Source organism: Pinus tabuliformis, chromosome 9, assembly GCF_031772625.1.
Source record: "Pinus tabuliformis cultivar Carrire ecotype Pingquan chromosome 9, CPIR1, whole genome shotgun sequence".
NCBI lineage: Eukaryota > Viridiplantae > Streptophyta > Pinopsida > Pinales > Pinaceae > Pinus > Pinus tabuliformis.
Genome location: NC_142307.1, coordinates 472106225 through 472127340, shown reverse-complemented (window position 1 = coordinate 472127340; position 21116 = coordinate 472106225).

Here is a 21116-nt window from a genome sequence, read left to right as displayed (position 1 = left end):
GGTGTTCTGTCTGAGGAACTTACCCTGTAAATTCCTACAGTTTGTACATAAAAAATGAGGAAATTCCTATTACCGCATGACTTATAGGGGAAACTAGAGGATTGTTGCACTTGTGATTTTGATCATAACCAACGATTCCACATATGAGATCTAATGATTATCATTAAATGCTTTCCAAAGACATTTCTAGCATTTTTCTTAGCAAACCCCCATAATGCCATGAGTTTGATGGAGATTGTACAAGATAACATTGTACCTTATCCTCTTCTCTCTAATGTTGCTTCTTGGATGAGCGTTATGTCCCATGGTTTATTATTGGTATATTTTATGATGGTTCATAAAACTTTGAATTGTCATCTCTTACTAGATTTTTCAATGGTGTGTTCATTTTTAGCTTCTAGATAAGTTTGTCATTGTATGAGTTGAGTTGTACCACCAATGACCTAGGCAATTGTTTCATATCATTCCTTTTATTTTCACAATCCTTTCTTTCACACCATATCACTTCATCACCATTTTCATCATTTCTAATTTTGATGATTGACTTATAATATGTCATGTGGCAAGGTATGAAATGCAAAGAAAAATCCTATAGGAGTTGCCTTTAGTGCGACTTTTTGGACTTTCTAGTGCTGGAATTCGATGGAAAAATTTGAGGTGAAATCTTGATTTGTGTTATTTAAACTAGTTTTTTGACTGTATATATGGATTCAGCACCTTGGAAAACCCCTAGGGCACTTCGATTGCACATGATTACCCATCAAGCTTGTGATTTTAATAAATTCAACCGGATTTTAGAGAAATTTGACCGGAAAAACCCACTGTAAAAGGTTTCAAAAAGTCACACTAAATACAAATCCAATCCTATATGCCTATATCAAATCAAATAGTTAAAATGCTCATGGAAAAAGCAACTAAATTCATATTATTATGCACATATCATGGCACCTTGCGGCCAAAAAAAAAAAAAAAAAAAAAAAAAACATTATTCCCTAAGTTTCATTGACAAATAAATAAGAAAAAAGGGAAAGAAAGGACTAAGCACATATTAAAAAAATAAGAAGCAAAGGGAATCATGAAAAGAAAAGGAAAAAAACTCAAGGAATTGTAACTCAATTATAATTGCCCCCTCTAAAGGCACACATGTGGAAATTGATAATGATAACCCCTAGATCTTGGAATATAAGGGAAGGCTTTATTGATTCATCCTATATGATTATGAAGGTCAACTAATGAAAACATTTTTTCCTTAGTGCCACATTCGTCACATTACTTACACCTAACTTAGAGTCGTAGGAAATGCATATTGTCTTGTTAGTTTTCACAAGTTATTATGGTTAATTATGTTCACACCATGGTCAAGTTAGGAAGGGGATAAAAACTAAAGGAGTTAGCTATTAGAAGATGCCACTTAGCGGTCACAACTACTTGGGTATCTTTGGAGGCACATTTTACCTTTGTTGAGGAGCCACCCACCACTTTTGATAAGGTCATTCTTATCTTGCTTAATTGTTGATCTTATTTTGACCCCTTTTTCCTTAGAGATAAACATCAACATGGTTTGAGAAGTTGGTTTCACCTTGGAGACCTCACCTTTGTACCATTGGAGCATTTGGAGATGTTCCATCCACCTTTTTGGAGCAACATGTGCCTTATGTGCCACTTAGATGACTTGCTAGCTTTTCCATTTCACTTCTTGGAGAGGTTGTCCTTGTTTGATGGGGTTGTTGAGTCTCACTCTTTTCTTGAATAAGTCACACATTGCACTTTCAAATGCTCTAGGAGGTCGACTCAATGGATGAATGTGCCACATGAGTGAGGAGTCCCTTATCCACACTATTTCCTCTTAGACATGCCTTCTTTAGTGGAGAATATCTACTCATGGATTGGATCCACTATTTTTATTATATTGGTGACTACATCTCTCTAGTTAATTAAAGAGAATATTTTTTTATGGATTTTGAGGATAAACCTAGGAGTTATGTTATTATTCTATTGATGAGGTTTATGGTTTTCTTCTCTATAAAGGGAATTTCTTCTCATTATAAATTTGGATAGAATCTTGTCGAGGATACAATCCTAAACTTTGGTCTAGATGCTATTGTAATGCTATAAATGGTTGATTGGAGTGGTCAAAGTGGAAGGCTTTCTTGAGTACATGCTTGATTAATGGACGAAGTTTCAAATGCATGATTTTGTGTTAATTTTTGGGTTTAACTCTTTCCCTAAAACTTGTGGTATTTGTTATTGGAATAGTCAAGTGTGATAATATTTATCAAATACATAAATTTATGCCTTTTTAGCTCTTGCATAGTACATCCCCTCTTAAGGTTTGTGAAGATATCTACTTCAGGGTTTTCATTTTGTTATTTTTGAAATTAGTTGATCCACTAGAAGATTTGAACATTTTAGCACTATCCAGCTTTTAGTCTATATTAAGCTTCCATGAAGAGCCTTAACCGCATATGGCCTAGTTAGGTAGGTAGGCACTAGACACATCTAATAGCTAAACATATTTACATATCGTTTATTTCCTTTTTGTTATATAGACATGGAATTTTTCAATTTGTTTACATATAAAATTCATTCCTCCCTCCCCCTAAAAAAGAGAATAAAAATAAAAATAAAAAATAAATCCATGATCTGCATGGTACCCTTAATGTAAATTTACCTTGTCGTCCCAAAAGTCTACGTTTAAATGGGGTATATTACATCATATTACATGGCTATTTATTTATTGTAATTTTCATATTTAATAAGTGAGTAAAATTATTTAGATTTACAAGTGTTTTAGCCTCAAATTAGCTCAATTTCACGTCGAATTTAATGTTAAAACAATCTATTATAATACACTTGATTTATGGTTTAAAACAAATAATTTTTGAGGAGAATTTGTAACAACACTTAGCAACATTTCAGAGATAAAATTTAAGAGATTAAATACACATAATAATTGCCTCTCAAATCTTAAATCTAGTTTAATAAAATACCAAGAATCAGACATGAACTTAGTCATTAAGAATTAACTTGATTAAGAACCGAAAATCATACATAATTGATTCAAGTAGCAACTTTCGAAGTGATCACTCTTTTGAGTTATATTTGAGCTTTTAGGACTTAATGAAGGATTTGCACTAAGAGTACTATGTTTAGGGGGAGAGTGGTGTAAAATGTAAAGAGAATTGGTGAGGTGATAATGGCCTCCCTCTTAGTTACCCCAATTCCTTGGTTGACCTTTAGGACTTTATCTCAGGAAGTGATATTTTGAGAGGCCATAAGTACAATGAAGAAATATAGGCGAAGATTCCATTATATGCATTGAAAAACAACACTGTTTCTAAATAAAATAAAGCTCCAAACCAAGAGCTTGAAAAAATAAAAAAAGTGTTAATAACAAAACCATTTGTGTGTGCAAGTGAATCAACCAATGCTATTGTTTTCCTATTTTGTCTTTATTATTATTATGCAAAATGCATATTTTTTTTCCTAAAACAAAAACAATAAATAAAAAAAAATAATAATCGAGCCAAGGAATCATAAGAAGTAAAATATGATGTTTTTGTGGTTATTATCATATGTAAAAGCATTAAGAATTGTAGGATAAATATGTTGAGTAATATACACCAACAACGAATACAAAATATACATAGTGCACACTCAAAGGCATGTTAAACGTTATTGTTTTCATGAAAATATCAAATGTTTTATGGTTTCTCAATCATACATCGCACCCATGGGAACATTTATTGGGTCCCTAATTAGCTCCATATAGGGAATTTGAAGTATGCAAACACCTCCAACTCCGAACAATCTTGTGTGTAAGTTTATAGCACCTCATGGACTTATTTCTCAAGCAAATTTGGAGGTCACAATGCTATTTGAATTTATATGCAAATGAAATGTAAAATATCAACCTAATTACATACATGGATTGGATTTGAATCTCTCCCAATGAAGAACCTGGTCCTACAACTCGACTAAGCATGATTTTTTTCATTTTGTTGGGCCACTATATTCTCTTGATTAATTCTTGATTAATTAAGCTAAAAATAACCCAAATCTATATCTAGTTCATTTTCCTTTGCAAATGATCAATAAATTTGCATATTTGCATGTAGATAGTTCCATTTAATGCTTTATGAAATAATTTACTTAATTTCTACATAGTGACCAATGGTTCAATTACACCATAGTCTTCATTCTTATTTAAAATAATACCAAAATAAAGATCTTTTCTTCATACTAATGACTCATTAAAACCCAATAGTTGATCATGAACATTTCCATTGCATGTAACCATAGAATTCCCTTTTATAAATGGAAGTAAACTAAAACTCTCTTCACCATCCATTCCAATGAGTAAGGCAAGTGAAAGCTTATTCACATTAACAAATTATACCTAAATCCTAAACAATTTAACAATTTAGTGATGAACACATAAATTTATAAAACCAAATCCTATTCAATAGTGAACTTCTATAAACCTTGATCTTTGAAAATTGCTTAAAAATCCTAATCATTGAAAAACCCCATATCTCAATATTCCCCTTAAACCTAAATATACACAATACTAGTTTCACATATTCTAGAACATGGTTACTAAATTAAAATATACTAGTCTCACATATTCTAGAACATAGTTATTAAATTAAAATTCGATTCTGATTAGATATGAAAAACATTTGATTATATATATATATATATATATATATAATAAATATATTAAATTTTATAAATTTAAATAAGCAATCCTTATATTCAAAATTTCAAAAATATTCACTAAAACTAACAAAAAGAAAAGAAAGAAAAAGAATTTATACTATATATATATTTATAATATAAAATTTTAGTATTATATTTTTGTATGAAATTTACCTAGTTCTTAATTGGAAATTTACTATTCTCTGCCATAATTTAATATATAATTTATTGGTTTTAGTATATTTATTTTTTTTAATATGAAATTAATTTTTAGTTATTAAAAATCCTATGGGGAATTCGAATTATTGAATTGCATGAATTTTCGAATTCTTAATGTTAATTTAGTCTAACTTGGTAACTATGCTCTGAGGTTTATAAAGTTTACAAATAAATATTCCGGGTTGTTGGGAGGGTTTAATGATAACCTCCCCACTTGGTTCCAGTTGCATGACATGACTATGTTGAAAAAATCTTGAAAAAATAAGTTTACAAATAAATATTCCGGGTTGTTGGGAGGGTTTAATGATAACCTCCCCACTTGGTTCCAGTGGCATGACATGACTATGTTGAAAAAATCTTGAAAAAATGTTCTATGTACGGCTACGCCAGGTTTCCTCCATATTAAAAAAGAAAAAATAGTGTGGTGTTTTGTGATACATGGAAAGGAAAATTAATACTAGTATGAATTGAATGGATGGATTTCAGAATTCTGAGGGTCAATATTGCCAAATTTGGTAACTATACTCTAAGGTTTATAAGATTTATAAATAGCAAGATTGTGGTGTTTCATGATACTGAAAGGAAAATTAATGTTAGTGAAGTCCAAAGCAAAATAATATCATATAAGAAGAACATAAAAACAAATTATATTAAAGTTAGGAAAATTTTGTTTATATAGACAAATTATAAAAGGATGAGGACACAATTTCGTTTGGAAAGTCATTTTTGGCTAGAATCACCTCAATTGTTTTTGGAAAAATCTCATTCTAGAAGTGTTTGAATCATTTTTTTTATGGTGAAAATAGACTCAATGCCATTAAAAACTCATGGGACACCCAAAATCTTAAAGCTTATCCAAATTTCCCAAAATTTCTGCACCATGTTTACCAAAATCATACCAAAATTTCTACTATTTTCCTAACAAAATTGTAACTGATTAGTCTATTCTTTATATTATATCTTAAACATTTAATAATTTAATAATATAGCCTATGACTACCCATAAATCTATAAAACCAAGATCTTTGAAAATCCTTTAGAAATCCTAATCATTGAACAACTTCGTAACCCAATCATCAACCTCAACCTAAATAAACACAACACTTTTATAGCGTTTACCAATAGGAAGGTGATACAAATAAATAAAGAACAATGCGAGTGAAATCCAAAGAAAACAAAGATCACATAAGAACATATACATGCAATGACTTGTCGTTCCACCCGCACCTTTTACTATAGAACCCTAAAAAAAACTTCATCCACTCCAGTCAATTAGATCAGATCCAACCATCAACCATTAGGTGCTAGCTGGGAGCCATCATATACGTTAAAGCAATATTTTTGTGACAACATGAAATTGATGCATAAATTCCATAAACGACAAAATTCTGTCTAATACCATTTATTCCACACACCAGATCTTCACACTTTGGCCTCTCGTCGTGCCGACCATCATTACTCACTTAAATTGTCTGCTTCGAATCCTGCAAACCAGCCATCACCGTCTTCAAGCGATCCAAGGATGGAGAAAATCGAGTTTCGAGTATCTTAATCAAAATTTGTCCGTATTTCAATTCATTTCAGTTTTTTTGGCAAAATTTTGGCTAAAATTTTTGAAAATCTAAATTACAACGACCAAACTTCAATAACAATCTTGAAATTTCCGAAATTAAAATTATTTATTGTGAAGTATACTTAAACCCTTTCTGGTCTCAGAAACTGCAAGATCATCATGCCACTGCTACTATGAGCGAGGTCGTGGAAGAGGTTTTTTATGGGATGGGAGGTGGAGGTGGAAGAGGTTTTGTATCAGATGGGAAGTGGAGGTGGAGGGAGAAGAGAAAGTGGAGGTGGAGGTGGAAAAAGTTTTGTATCAGATGGGAAATAGAGGTAGAGGTAGGTGTGGAGGTGGAGTTCAAAATTCAAATTTGTGATGCTGGCTAACCAGTGTTGAAGATCAAATTCTCTCAGCCTGTAAATCTTTTTTAGTACTTTTCATTGTATGCTTTATGCAATTTCATTAAATACCATTTAATATTATATTTTATCTTATCCGGTAAAATGTAAAGAAAATATTAAAGTGAAAAAGTGCATATTCAATTTATAACTCTATAAATGACATGGGACATAACTCATAAGTACAATACATTTAATACAAAACAATCTTGCAATACATAGCTATCTTACTTGAGATTAAGCATCAAGCATAATACATTAAATTTAATTAAATGGAAAATCAAAAAATATATTACTAAAAGGAGTTATTTTTAGTGTGATTTTTTGGATTTTTCGGTGCTCGAATCTCGCGGAAAAATTTGAGGTGAAATCTTGATTTATGTTATTTAAACTATTTTTTTGACTGTATATATGGATTCGGCACCTTTAGAAACCTCTAGGGCACTTGGATTGTGCAAAGGTTACCCTTCAAACTTGTGATTTCAATAAATTCCTCTCGGATTTTAGAGAAATTAGACCGAAAAACCACTTGAAAAGCTTCCAAAAAGTCTCACTAAAGACAACTTGTTACTAAAATGGAGTTAATCCTAAGCTTAGTGGACCATAATTGGGACCTTTCCTTGAATTCTACTTTTCAAAACCTAGACACATAATTACTAGCATGAAAGAAAATACACATTAGATGTCAATTATTAGCATGCAAAGAAAACTTGTAATAGCCCCTATGAGCATATAAGCATATTGTTTGAGTTATCATGTAGTAAGATTATTATTGGATTAATTAGAATAATATATAAATGATAGTAATAATAATATAAAAGTGCATTTGGGGTTATCACTCCCTAGGAACACCATTGGGACAATGAATCGATGAGTGGGGAAGTAGGGTGGTCAAGAATATAAATAATATTTTATTGTAGCCAAGTGTCATTAACCCAAGCTTTCATGTGCTTTGTTTTATTTACCTTAACTATTATTTTCCCAAGCTTGAGGGAAGGGCACATGTTTCCCTTGCAATCCTATTGTTCTTGCAACTTTTGGGAAGGTAATATTTACGGGAGGAAATCATTATTTCATTTAGGATCCTCTAATTCATATGCTAGAATGCAAGGTTGGAGTATGCACATCACCAAGAGAGATATGCTTCCACCATAGGAGTTATTGTCATGATAATATGTGGAAACCATGGCTTAGTGATGGCAAGTTGTTACAATGTAGATTTCTTGTTTCCCGATAGTTGGGATTTCCTAGCTAACTTGTATTTTGTAAGGTTGATAGGAAAGAGAGGTCATTGAATGAGATTGTTGCAAGTGAAATTGGCTAAAATGTTATGTCCCTAGTTGAGATGTTTTAGAATTGGGTTGTATAGAGAAACTAGAGCCATGATGGCCAATACATTTTCTCTTTTAGTTTCATTGCTCAACATGGAAGCAATACACATATGAGTTGGTGCCTATGGTTGGGAGGAAAATTGCTTCCCTAAACCTATTTCCACAAGTGCATCCTTTAAATAAAATAAGTAATTTAGTTTCTATTTTTTAATTGATGAAGATTCTTTCTATACTTCTTTTTAGCTTCTCCCCCTTTCTACATTCTCTCCCCCTTTGACATCAATAGTGAAGGGTGCTCCCCCTAAGTTTGTGCTTTCTTTCTTGAGATAAAGGAGATGTCACTCCCAATTTCTGCATGAGATATTCAAAGGTTTCTCTGTGTAGAGTTTTGGTGAAGATGTTAGCAATATGTTCTTTGATGCCAAAATATTCCATCTTGAGATTCTGCGTAATGAATTTTTCTTCGAGGAAATAATACTTAATTGAAATGTGCTTTGTTTTTTAGTGCACGATAGGATTTCTTGAGATATTCACTGCACTAGTGTTGTCAGAGAAAATGACAATTGGCTAATCATATTCCACTTTGATGTCCTGCAAAGTTTATTTCATCTAGAGAACTTAGTTACAATAGTCTGCTGCTACTATGTATTCAACTTTAGCTATACAAATAAAAATTGATGGTTTCTTTTTGCATGACCAAGACATAAGTCAATCTCCTAAAAAAAAATGCACTTCCACTAGTGCTTTCTCTTTCATAAATGCTACCTACCCAATCAACATCTGTGTACACTATCAATGTGAAACATGTACTCTTAGGATACCAATTACTAAAATCAAGTGTGTTATTTAAGTATCGAAATATCCTCTTTACTACTTGCATATGTGATTCCTTTGGTGATGATTGAAATATTGCAAGCATTCCCATTGCCTGCATAATATTTGATCTTAAAGTCGTCAAGTATAGTAGGCTCCCAAACATAAACATGTAAGGAGTTAAATTGAATTTAGGAGAATCATCATCCTTAATTAAATTGCATTTGGTAATCATAGAGTACTAACTAGTGCACATTATTCCATTCCAAACTGCTTGAGCATCTCCTTGAGGTATTTATTTTGGGAAATGAATATTCCTTCATAGTTTTGAGAAACCTGTTGTCCAAGGAAGAAGAATATTTCTCCATTCATTGAAATTTCAAATTCCTTTGACATTTCCTGAGAAAGTCCATGACTCATATCATTGTTGTTGCTTCAAAAAATGAGATCATCCACATATATGTGAATTAATAAGTTGTCCCTTTCCATATTGATGTAGATATTGTTGTCAAAAACCCCTCTTTTGAAATCATGTTGTTGAAGATGGTGGTCCAGATTGACATACTAAGCTCTTGGAGCTTGTTTTAACCCATAAAAAGCTTTCTCCAATTTTCACACACAGTCTTTATTTTCAAACAAGTCAAAACTTTCTAGTTGTTCGATGTATACTTTTTCCTTTAAATATCCATTTAGAAGGATTATTTAACATCCATCTGATAAAATTTGAATCCTTTAGAGCAAAAAAATGCCAAAAAATTTCTTATTGCTTCTAATTTGGAAACTGGAGCAAAGATTTCTTCGAAATCAATTCCTTCGATTTTTTGCATAACCCTTACATACAAGTCTTACCTTATTTGTGATAATTTTACCATCTTCATTCATTTCTGTTTTGAATACCCACTTAGTCCTCATCATGTTTTTGTCTTTCAGTTGTGGCACAACTTCTCAGGTACATTTTTTCTCAATTTGCTTTAATTATTCTTCTACAACATTCACCAAATGTTGGTCCTTACTGGCTTGTACAAAATCCTTTGGCTCTATTTTGGATAACAAGGAAACAATTTACTTTTCTCGGTGAATTGGTCATTCTTCTCCGGGCTTGTATACTCACATCAACATCTCCAATAATTTGATTATGTAGCGATGTTTTTGCATAAATTTAAAAGTTGTATTGGATGGAGATGGTTCTTCTTTTGCTTTTTCTTCCTTTGTAGTGATCTCTTCTTGGTCCATGTGGATGGTATCTTTCAAATTCTCATTTGCTTGTTTTGCTTCTTTCGTCGGCCAATCTTTGTCTATTCTCACATCAATACATTTCACAACTTTGCGTTGTCTTTCATTGTAGAATTTGTAATCTTTATTTCTTGTTAAGTGTCCAAGAAATATTTCCTCATCTACTCTAGAATCAATTTTTCCCAATTCATCGTCATTTATCTTCATTTAACACTTGCTTATAAAAATTATAAAATACTTAGCTGAAGTTGGCTTTCCTTCCCATAGTTTTAATGGTTTTTTGTCACCGTTAACTTAGAGATATATTGTGTTCATGATGTACTATTACAACGTCCACTACTTCTCTCCAAAACTTATATGGTAATTTGGCCTTTAGCAACATTGTTATTGTTATTTCTTGCACTAATTTGTTCTATCTTTCTACGACTCCATTATATTATGGAGTTCTTGCAATTGAAAGTTATCTTTTCATTCCATATTTCTCATTGCATTCATAAAGTCATTTGAGGTAAATTCACCTCCTTTCCTTGATCTTAAACATTTGATTCTTAGATCTCTTTCATTTTCAACTAAGGCCTTGAATGATTTGGAAGTATCCAGTGCTTCTGATTTTTCTTTAAGAAATGCAACCCATATCATTTTGGTATAATCATCAATAAACAACATAAAGTACATTTCATCTTGCAAACTTGGTGTTCTTGTTGGTCCACATAGATCCTCGTGAAAAATATCTAGTCGTATTGATGTCGAGCACTCCTTTGACTTGAAGCTTCTCTTATTTTTTTCTAATGTTGGCAATATTTACAGATGGTGCTTGTTGGTTTTGATATTTTAGGCATATCTCTCCCTGCTTGTGTTCTACTGATTTTTAACAAACTTTCAAAGCTCAAGTGTCCTAACGTTTTATTTCATAACTAACTCTCATTTGTCTACCTAATGTAGCATTTTTCTCCTGAATATCATCAAGAATATATACATTTCCTGGACTCCTTATTTCTTTTCCCATTAATTTTCTTGAATTAGACTTCCTTATTTCACATTCTTTAGCACATATGGGTGACACTTAAAATATTATGTATGAGTCCTTCAACGCATAAACATTTTTTGCTTTAGCCATACCATTGTCAAGGCTTATCGTACCTCTTCTAGCAATTATTGCATATCCATTCCCTCCAAAAGTCACATTTCCTCCTTCCTCGTTTAGAGTATTAATTTTATTTTGATCTCTAAGCATGTGTCGAGAGAACCCACTATCAACATAGCACTAAGTTTATTGTTTCAGTCATACATAATTAGTTTTCATTTTTCTATTTGTGTTTCTTCTTGTTTTTTCTTCAAAAGCCCTTCTCTTGATTTTGTAGGATAGTCTTGTACCATATTTCTAAAATTGTTGCATCTATAACGCTCTATACATAACTTGGATAATGGAGAAAATGAATTATGAATTTTTTATTGAATAAATCGATATCTCTGATTATGTTGTCTATGAGTTTATTTGTAGAAGTTTGATTATAGCCTCATTCATAATCATTTTTTGTATAAGATTTACAATCTCTTACTTGATGTCCAAAATTTTTACATGAAAAATAGTGGCCAAGAAAATAGTTTGATACCTAATTGTGTATTATTTCCTTAATAGAACAATTATTCTGAAGTTGATTTGCTTTAGAGAATATTGTTGGTCCTTGTCCCTTATCATATTCCTGCCTAAATTGTGAATGGAATCCTTAAGAGCATCATCATAGCTTTTTGGTGTAGTTCGTTTTCCAAAGTCCTCATGAATTCTAGCTTTGTTTTTAATGAGATTGGAGATTTTAGGCTTTTGTCCATCTTTATTTTTTGGTGACATAGGGTTTGCATCTTCTTTGTATGAAGTCTCACCCATATAAGCAAGACTGGTCTTGTCCTATGGTGATATTTGACTACTAATTATAGTGTCTAGGGTTTAAGATATTTTCATGTTTTTTTTGAGCTTATATAGCTCTTTCCCTAATGAGACAATTTCTATTTCAAGCTTCTCCCAATTTTCTTCATTTTGTTTTAGTTGATTGTTCAACACGTCTTCCACTCTTTTCGCTTCATCTTTTTCAGTTTTGAGGAAGATGGTTTCCTTGGATAGTCTTTTGTTCTTCTTCTTGAGGTTATAAATCTGATATAATGTATTAATGGGTTCTGCTTGAAGATCCACTATGCATTCAACACCTTCTTCTTCTGTTTTTTCTTTTATCTCCTCTGATTTGTCTATGTTAGATTCTTCATTTTTGGCTAAAAATATGATCTCTCTTTTGTCATCATTAGGATCATTTCCAGGCTCCCTTTTATTTTTTGTCCCTATCACATCATATTTTGACCCCCTTGTTCTATAAATTATGTCCCTTTTACCTTGCACTTCCTCATCATTTTGACACAATAATGAAGGATTGGGTTTAACGTGCATTTTGCTTAAAAGTAAGAAGGTAAAACTTTATCTTAATCGATGTTCCTTCATTTATTTATGTTTTCCAAGGTTTATGTGCATTATAATTCATTAATACAAGCTTATGGAGTTCCTAAACTACCTATATAGGTCCTGCACCAAAAGAGGAACACATAGATTTTATGGTCAATAAGACAGGTCAGGAGGGTCAGTGATCAATTAGTTAGTGCATATGTGTCAAAGAATTTTGTGGAGCTAAGGACGAGTCAAAGTGTACCTGCTATCACTATGTTTAAGCTCCTAGCCAAAAGAAAAGGAACTACTCTTTAAGTTTGTAATGCATCGTATCTGCAAACTCCTTGTTTAAGATCGAGCCTATACCAGATTCTCTAGTGGTTACAAGTTGTTAGGGTCTATACTATTTTGATCTATAATGGATTTTCTTGTTACAACCACAACGTATTGTAAAATTTATAAAATCCAAATTGTAGCTTTGTGCCAAGCTAGTGATGCCCTAGTAACTACATGTTGTTGATTTAGCATGCGATGTCACTCCTTTAATCACTTGGATATAAGACTGTAGCTATGTATTAAAGGATTGAGTTATATATCTAATATAAATTCCTTTATGCCAGGTTATTTCTAATCTTTTTGTGTATTCAATGGTTATTTTCATCTTGTGATCTAAACCTTTCGTTGATGGTGTGAGCTGGTTGGTTAGGGCCCAACCAATCTAGCTCATCACTCCTCTTGTACATTATTTTGTGGATTTGTTATTGATCTATTAATGTGTGAGTGTGCTTCTTTTGTTCAGGTGCGTTGGTTGCTCATATTTTCTTTCAAACCTAATAGATCTACGTGTGTAATCTATACTTTGTCTCCTTTACAATTTATACAACTTATAGTCTATTTTTTGGTTTGCATCAAGATCTGGAAGTGGTGTGGACATTTTTGTGGTGAACATTGGTGGAGAATGCGACTTATATGATTTTGGGTATCAAAATTGATTATAAATTGTGATTGTAAACCTTTATATGCTCTAAGAATATTCATTTTATTGATACTTTGTCATAAACTTTAACTGTTGGTGTGTAGTAGTTTAACAAGGTATTAGTACAAAGACATCTTAAAACATATATTGGATCTACAACTCTTGATACAAGAGCTAGATATCCATTTAGATCTATAACTCTCTGTCATCTTACAAAGTATAACGAACTCTTAATATTTGAACCTTTTTGTCACTTGGATCCAAACCCTAATAAGAGATCTTGATCAATGGTTGATGGTGAATCGATTCGATAAGTTATTTAGGCCTGATACAAAAAGCACAATTGATTCAAATCTATTTGGATATTGTAGATACACGTTCCATGATTTACAAGACCACTCGAAACCATAATGAAACTATGTTATCATCAGAGCTATTTTTGTACTAACATGAAGAAAAGTTTGTATGTTTAATTCATGGTTGTTTTGCCCAGAAGTCTGTATTCTTTGTGATTGTTATAATTGGTCTATTGAGCTGATGATTTAAACCCTTAAGAGTTGTGATCCATATTCGAGATATACACTTGAAATCTTTGCTGAGTATCAAATGCTAAGGAGGGTCACTATGTGCGAAAAACCTTATTGTTTAAATCGAATATCCAAAGTTTCTTTGATATTGTTTCCTACATTTTGATTTGTATTTTTATCACTGTTCACCTGTTTCAAATATTGATTTACATGATAGTTATTCATCGTACACTTGTAGTATTTATAAATGCTTGTTTGAAAATTGGTGAGCTAGTATTTATAAATGCTTGTTTGAAAATTGGTGAGCTATATCTTTATGGTTTATGCCTGTAGCTTCTCAGAGTACTTTGATTGCAAAGTTTTAGTTTACAACTATGAAATATAGAGTGCTTCATTCTCAGTGTCTTTCTTGCACTAGATTGGTTAACACAATATATCCAGCTGTGACATTTGTTTGATGAAGTGAGATATAGGTTAACACATGTGGGATCATGTTGATTGATTAGGTTAGAGAAGTAGATTATTTTTATATGTTTGCAGTATTTCATAGTTGATGCCCTATGTTGATTTGGTAACAACTTAAGTTGAGTTTGCATCCATTCCTTTAATTTTTTGGTTGAACACATGATTGCTAGATGAAAGAACAAGAGTGTAGGAATTATATTAGGGTTTTATCAGTCAGTGTGTGCTCTGTCTGGTATAAGGATTGTGTGGATTATCTGGAATTACATAGTTTTGTTTCTTATTTTCTTGAGACACTTTCCGTGCTTGCTTTTCTCAGTGAATTGGAAGGATAAGATCAAGTTTATAGTGATTGTCTCTAATAAACTGCCTGAGTGTTTGCAGGAATTAGATTAGGAGCACAATCTTTGATTGCAGGAACCTATAAGAGAGCTAAATGAATTATTTAGGGTAAGGATTAGTTTTGTAGGATTCCCAGGATCTTTCAAGACATTTTCTATGTTGCTCCTCTAAGTTTATGAACTCTTGGCTAACAATTTATGTTGGGTCCTTAAAATTACTACAACCAAAAATCATATTCTTCTTATTTAAAAAAATCATTATCCTTTTTGGAGTAGAGATTTTTCTTTTTTTTAAGACCCTTTTTTTGGGTTCTTCCTCATCATCATTATCTTCCTTGAAATAACATTTAGTAGCAAAGTTTTCTATATTATTATAATTAAAATATATGAGAGGTAACTTACCTTTGAATATGGATCTTTTATTCAGTTTTATGATTATTTAAACTATTTAAATATCATATTCATCACTGGAACAATCACCAGACTTGGATTTTCTTGACTTCTTTGATACTTTAAATGTTTCTTCCTTATGTGATGAGTTTCCTCTCCTCATTTCATATGCAATGAGAATTATGAGAATCTAGTCCATTTTTAGATTCTCCAAATCCTATAATTCTTCTATGGTAGAGACTTTGTCATCAAAACACAGAGGAAGATACCTCAAAATTTTTCGAATTGTTGTTTCTTCCACTGTTTTTCCAAGTCCTTTTAGAGAATCATCCACTTCATAGACTTAAAGAAAATAATTGGTAACATATTCTTCATCATTCACTTTTATGCTTCAAATTTTCCTCGGTAGTTCTGAAGATTTTCCTTCTTTACCTTGTCATCTCCTTCATAGTTTCTTAGACATTTTCCTCACATATCTTTTACTGATTCACAATGCTTAAATTTAACAAATTCTGAATGTGAAAAGCCATTTAAAGTGGAATTCATAGCTTTTGAATTCGAGACATAAGTATTTTTCCTATCTTGATTAGTTCGAGGATAAAATGGAACATTATATCCATATATAATAGATTGCCAAACTTTAACAACAAGATACATTATGAAGGCTTTCATTCTTATCTTCCAAAAGGCATAATTTGTTCCCTCAAATAAAGGAATTTTAATTGATCCTTCTCGACTAGCCATGGCCCTTATAAGATCTTCTTCTAGCTGTCAGATTGTTCTTGAAGAAGCCTACTCTGATATCAATTGTTGGAAATACATTGTGATACTGAGAGGGAGGTGAATCAATATCACACCAATTTAAATTCTTTTCGCTGTATTAATATTAAAACTGAAATTTCATCACATAATCAATCATAAACACAAAGATTAAACTAGAAATATAAACTTGAATAAAAAACACTTGAATTATTTTCTAAAAGTCTTCAATTTATTACAACCAGCTGTGAGGACACCAATCGTTTATAATCACCAACTTAAAAAATTACAGGCTCCAACCTGTCAAGAATATGAGGATACCAATCCTTAGCAACCACAAAATGATAGTTTTTCACTACTCAAGGGTCAATATTTAAGCTTAGTATTTGTTCAAAAGAAGGTTTTCCCTTCCAATAGCTTGTACCCAACACTACTCTAGAGATGACACTCTGACTATATCCAAGACTCAACCTACAATTAGAACTTAGTCTAAAAGTTGACCTCTAACCAGATCTCATCCTCTAACTAGAACATACTAGATATCAGCCTCCAATGAAACTCAACCTTAAATAGAACTCGGTCTCTTCCTCCTATGAAAGTTGGCCTCAACAAAAACAAAGTCAATTATAAATCGTCTTGCGGCTAGCCCTAAAAAATAAATTGAAAAACCTCCCCAAAAAGTGTGCCAATGACCTTCCTACATTTAGGGTAGAGCAGTAAACACATCACAAAAACTTCTCCAACTTGGCTTCACTTCACTTCTTAATGGTTTGTGAGGTATGGACCTCAAACCCACTCCTTCTACTACCCTAAAACATAATCAAATTAATGCTTGAGTGATGGCTAAAAATATTCTCCTCAATACCAATTTATAGTCTTTTAGACGCTAGATTAGGGATAATTGAGCAAAAGCAAGATATATATATATATATATATATATATATATATTATTGGGATGGGGTCCCCTAGGTCAGTTTTTGGTTAAAAACCCAAGTTTTGATGTAAAGTTTGATAAAAAGATGTAAAGTCTCCATGAATTGTGGATGCGGAGCGCGTAGTTAGTTAGGATTCAAAAAGGGTTTTTACCCTCGTTTATGTAAAGTTGAGTCAGTTTTTGAGATATACCCTTGGTCCGTGGACCATGGGATTGTATAAATAGGTGTGTCTTAGGGAGTCTAAGGCAGATCTATGTTTTGTCTATGGGTACGATGAATGGAGTCTTAGAGAGTTAGCGTAGAGAAGTAAGTCTTAGAGGAGGAAAAGGCTCTGCAGCTGAGTGTGCAGAGGCCTAGAGTAGAGTCCGCAGCTGAGTGTGCAGACCCCTGCAGCTGAGTGTGTAGGGAAGTTTTGAGTCTGTAACCTTATACTGAAGATCAATAAAGAAGACAATTGGAGAAATTCATATGTTTTATCTGTTTCCTTCTATTTTTTATGTCACGATATATGTTGTGATGAGATAATGTCTTTATGAAATAATGATGTATTGATGTGCGAATCTACTTGGTGAGTCTTATTGATTGAACACAATACATGTTAATTATTTATGCGAAGGTTATAATGCTTTTTGTTAAGTTTATTAAGCACTTAAGCAAATTTGTGTGGATTCTGATCTGAGGCTAGTCTATGATGCACGTAATTAGATAACCTATCTGTTAAAGATCCGCAAAAGCTGATTGTAGACCTTTGCGGAGGTCTACAATCCATTTTAAGGAAACTACAACGCCAATCCCTAAGGACTTAGAGATCTGCGCGAAGGAAGGTCTAAGACATAAGAGGACATCACACTGATCTTTGGATGCGGAAACTTGGTCCCAACATTCCTCCATACTGCTTCAGATGAGACTTCAGTCGGGTTGATGCTGAAAGGGCCAATAGTGTAGGGTTTTGTTTGGAACAACTAACTCTGAACCTAGGTGAGGACCCACTAAGCCAATAAATGTTTCGTTTCCAGACCGAGATCTGCATAAAGAGATGTGTGATGTCACATCACTAGAATCCAACCAAAAAGGAAATTGAGAAGTGGTTGGATAGAAAGATCCACAAATTCGCGGCACAGGAAAAACATGAATCTGTGCCTATTAGAAGAACAATGGTTGGACACATATTTGTATGCAGAGATACACAAAATTTTCTTTTGTGCCTTCCTGATCGAGTTATATGAGTGGATAGTTAAATTGGCAGACTTCCAAGGAAGGTGGAGGCTTGACGGTCCAATAGTGTGGAATCCATAATTAGTGTGGAGGTTGGAAGCTTCTGAAGATAATATCGTGCGCGTTGTTGACCACTGGCTTGATCAAGTCATAGGAGGATTTGTGACAGAATTTGCGGTTGATACCTCAGTTAGCTACAACGAAGTAGAGCGATTAAGATGTTGTTATGTGAAAAATAGGTTATGCCATTGCCTTGATGTTTGGAGCTACGCGAAATGGAAAGTTTTCAGAGATTGAGGGAGAACAGGTCCTGAATATAGCTCATTGATTGAGCCTCCTTCAAGCGTGATGAGGGAACGATACAGGCTTCACTGCGGAGTGCTGTATAACCAATAAGGAAGGTTTTTCTGCGAGATCATCATCCATCCACTCCAACTCCACCTTCACCTCCACAACATACAACTTCTCCCACACCGCCACAACCACCACCGCTGTTCAACATGTCGAACTTATTAAAGCTGCCGATTTTTAAAGGTATAGGGAGTGAAGATACAGATTAGTTCTGGTTCATCGTGACTACTATATGGGCCGCGTAGCAGATCACTGATGACTGTATAAAGAAAGTGTAGTTGGTTACCACTTTGCAGGATCGCATGCTGACCTGGTACATTAAGTACTGCATTGATAACCCTTTGGCATCGTTAGCAGACACTAAGGCCGCTTTGAACAAATAATTCAGTAAACCTAAGTTTGACTCATAATCAGTAGTCGGATTCAATAAAATCATGATGAGGGTTGGTGAAATGCCCTGGGAGTTAGATCAAATATTGAAATGTGTGATTCGAGAAGTTAATATGTAGCGCACAGATAGTCAACACCGCGAGTGGTTTATAGCCTTACTCTTGCCCCACCTGAGGATTGCTTTATTTCAGTAGAAGATAGGGAATCAGGCTAAAGCCTTGGAAATCATGATGAGATTGCATGAAACACCTATTCGGGATGCGTCTTTGGGAGTTCAAAAAATTCACTCGCAATTGTAGAACCTCTGCTTGGAACTACAGAGCTTGAAGAAAGAAAAGGAGGCTAGGCCGGAGGTGCGCAAGGAAGTTTGGTGCCTCAAGTGTAAGAGCCAGGAGCATGATGAAGAGCACTACCCTGTCTTCGCAAATTATATCAAGGGGGGCGGGACCAATGCCCCTGAGGCAGGAAGCTCTGGCAGGATCAAGTACAAGACTCGCGTTATGGTGCACTATTTTTCAGGTGGCCAAAAAACACGTAACAGATAATTGTCATTTGCTGCAAAAGTTTGTGCAGACACCAAAACAATGGTGATTTCTACAAATTGGTGGGCCACGATGAGTCCCACTATCATAGCTACAAATTGATGATGGAAAGAATGCCTACCTATCGAATGCAAGCAGAAACTTGGCCTCCGTATTAGGGTGCTGGGGGAGCACGCAAAGGATATCACGGGCGCGGACAAGGCCGAGGAGGAGGAGAACTTGGTAGAGGTCGTGGACAGGTCATTTTCTATAATTGCGGGACGCCAGGGCACTACGCACGGGAGTGTCAGAATTAGACGTGCCCGTCATGCCAATACTACACTCAATTTGACCATACGATAGAAGAATGCCCTGTGTTGATAGCCAGGATGTAAGAGAAGAAATAAAAACCTCAGCACCCTCCAGAAAACTTACAAATGATGAGGGCCGAGCCCCGCGAGGAGGATCCCAATGTGAATATTGTACTAAGAACCAGAATTGTGACTGGAGATGATAAAGGAAAACAACCTGAAGAGGATTGGTGGGTCTGCAAGGCCCCAGAAAAGGAAGTTGGCTTCGATCTAGAACACATGAAGGAGACATTTAAGGAGGTGAAGAAAAGATTCGTTGGGGCATCTACCTCCGGAAGTTAGGAAAAACTACCAAAAGCCAGCGCACCCACAAAGATTGATCCCTCTGTACTCACCACGTTCTTGGAAACTTGTATGAAACTTCTGCGTGATAGTAAGGCTGTGAAGGGCTTACAGGAATTGATAAACAAGTGTGATGGTAAAGAAAATGCTCCTGATGGACACCGCGTAGTCAGAAATATTGGCAAACATAAGGCAAGAACAGGGCACGAGATGAGGCTCACTGTGCAGATAGGAGGCTATGAGATGGTCCAGGTTAGTTTTGATATGGGATTTGATGAGAACGTTTTGCCTAAACAAACATGGGAGAGAATGGGGAGACCTGCGTTGCAATGGTCTCCGATTCAACTAAGGATGGCGAACTAGCAGAAGATTATCCCTATGGGATGACTGCATGGAGTCACTATAGATATAGAAGGTGCAAGTGCATTGGCTAATTTTGAAGTGATAGAAATTGTTGATGACAACAATCCATACCTCGCGCTCCTTGGAATTGATTGGGCTATTGATATGAATGGGGTCATCAACTTGGAAAAGGGACAATGTTGTTTGAAAGGAAATCGCTCCGCATTGTAGTACTGTTGGACCTTGCTGAAGGACCACGCTATGTTGAACCAATCCGCGACTATGAAGAAAGTGATGATGATTTGGATCAAATCTACAAAATTATAGCACGAGACCAAGACTGGATTAATCCGACAATGGATGGACGGATTGCATGGGACCACGAAAGCTCCTGTATCTCGAATTCAGATGAGGAGTTGGAGCACTAGCAGAATAGGCTGCATGACGTATCTACACTGCACTGCAACATGATGACTAAATTGCTACGCTGTGTGTCGTCAGAGGTAATAAATTTACCCTATTATGATGGTTTAACTGATGTAGATAAGTTTTTGGATGCCTTTGAAAGAG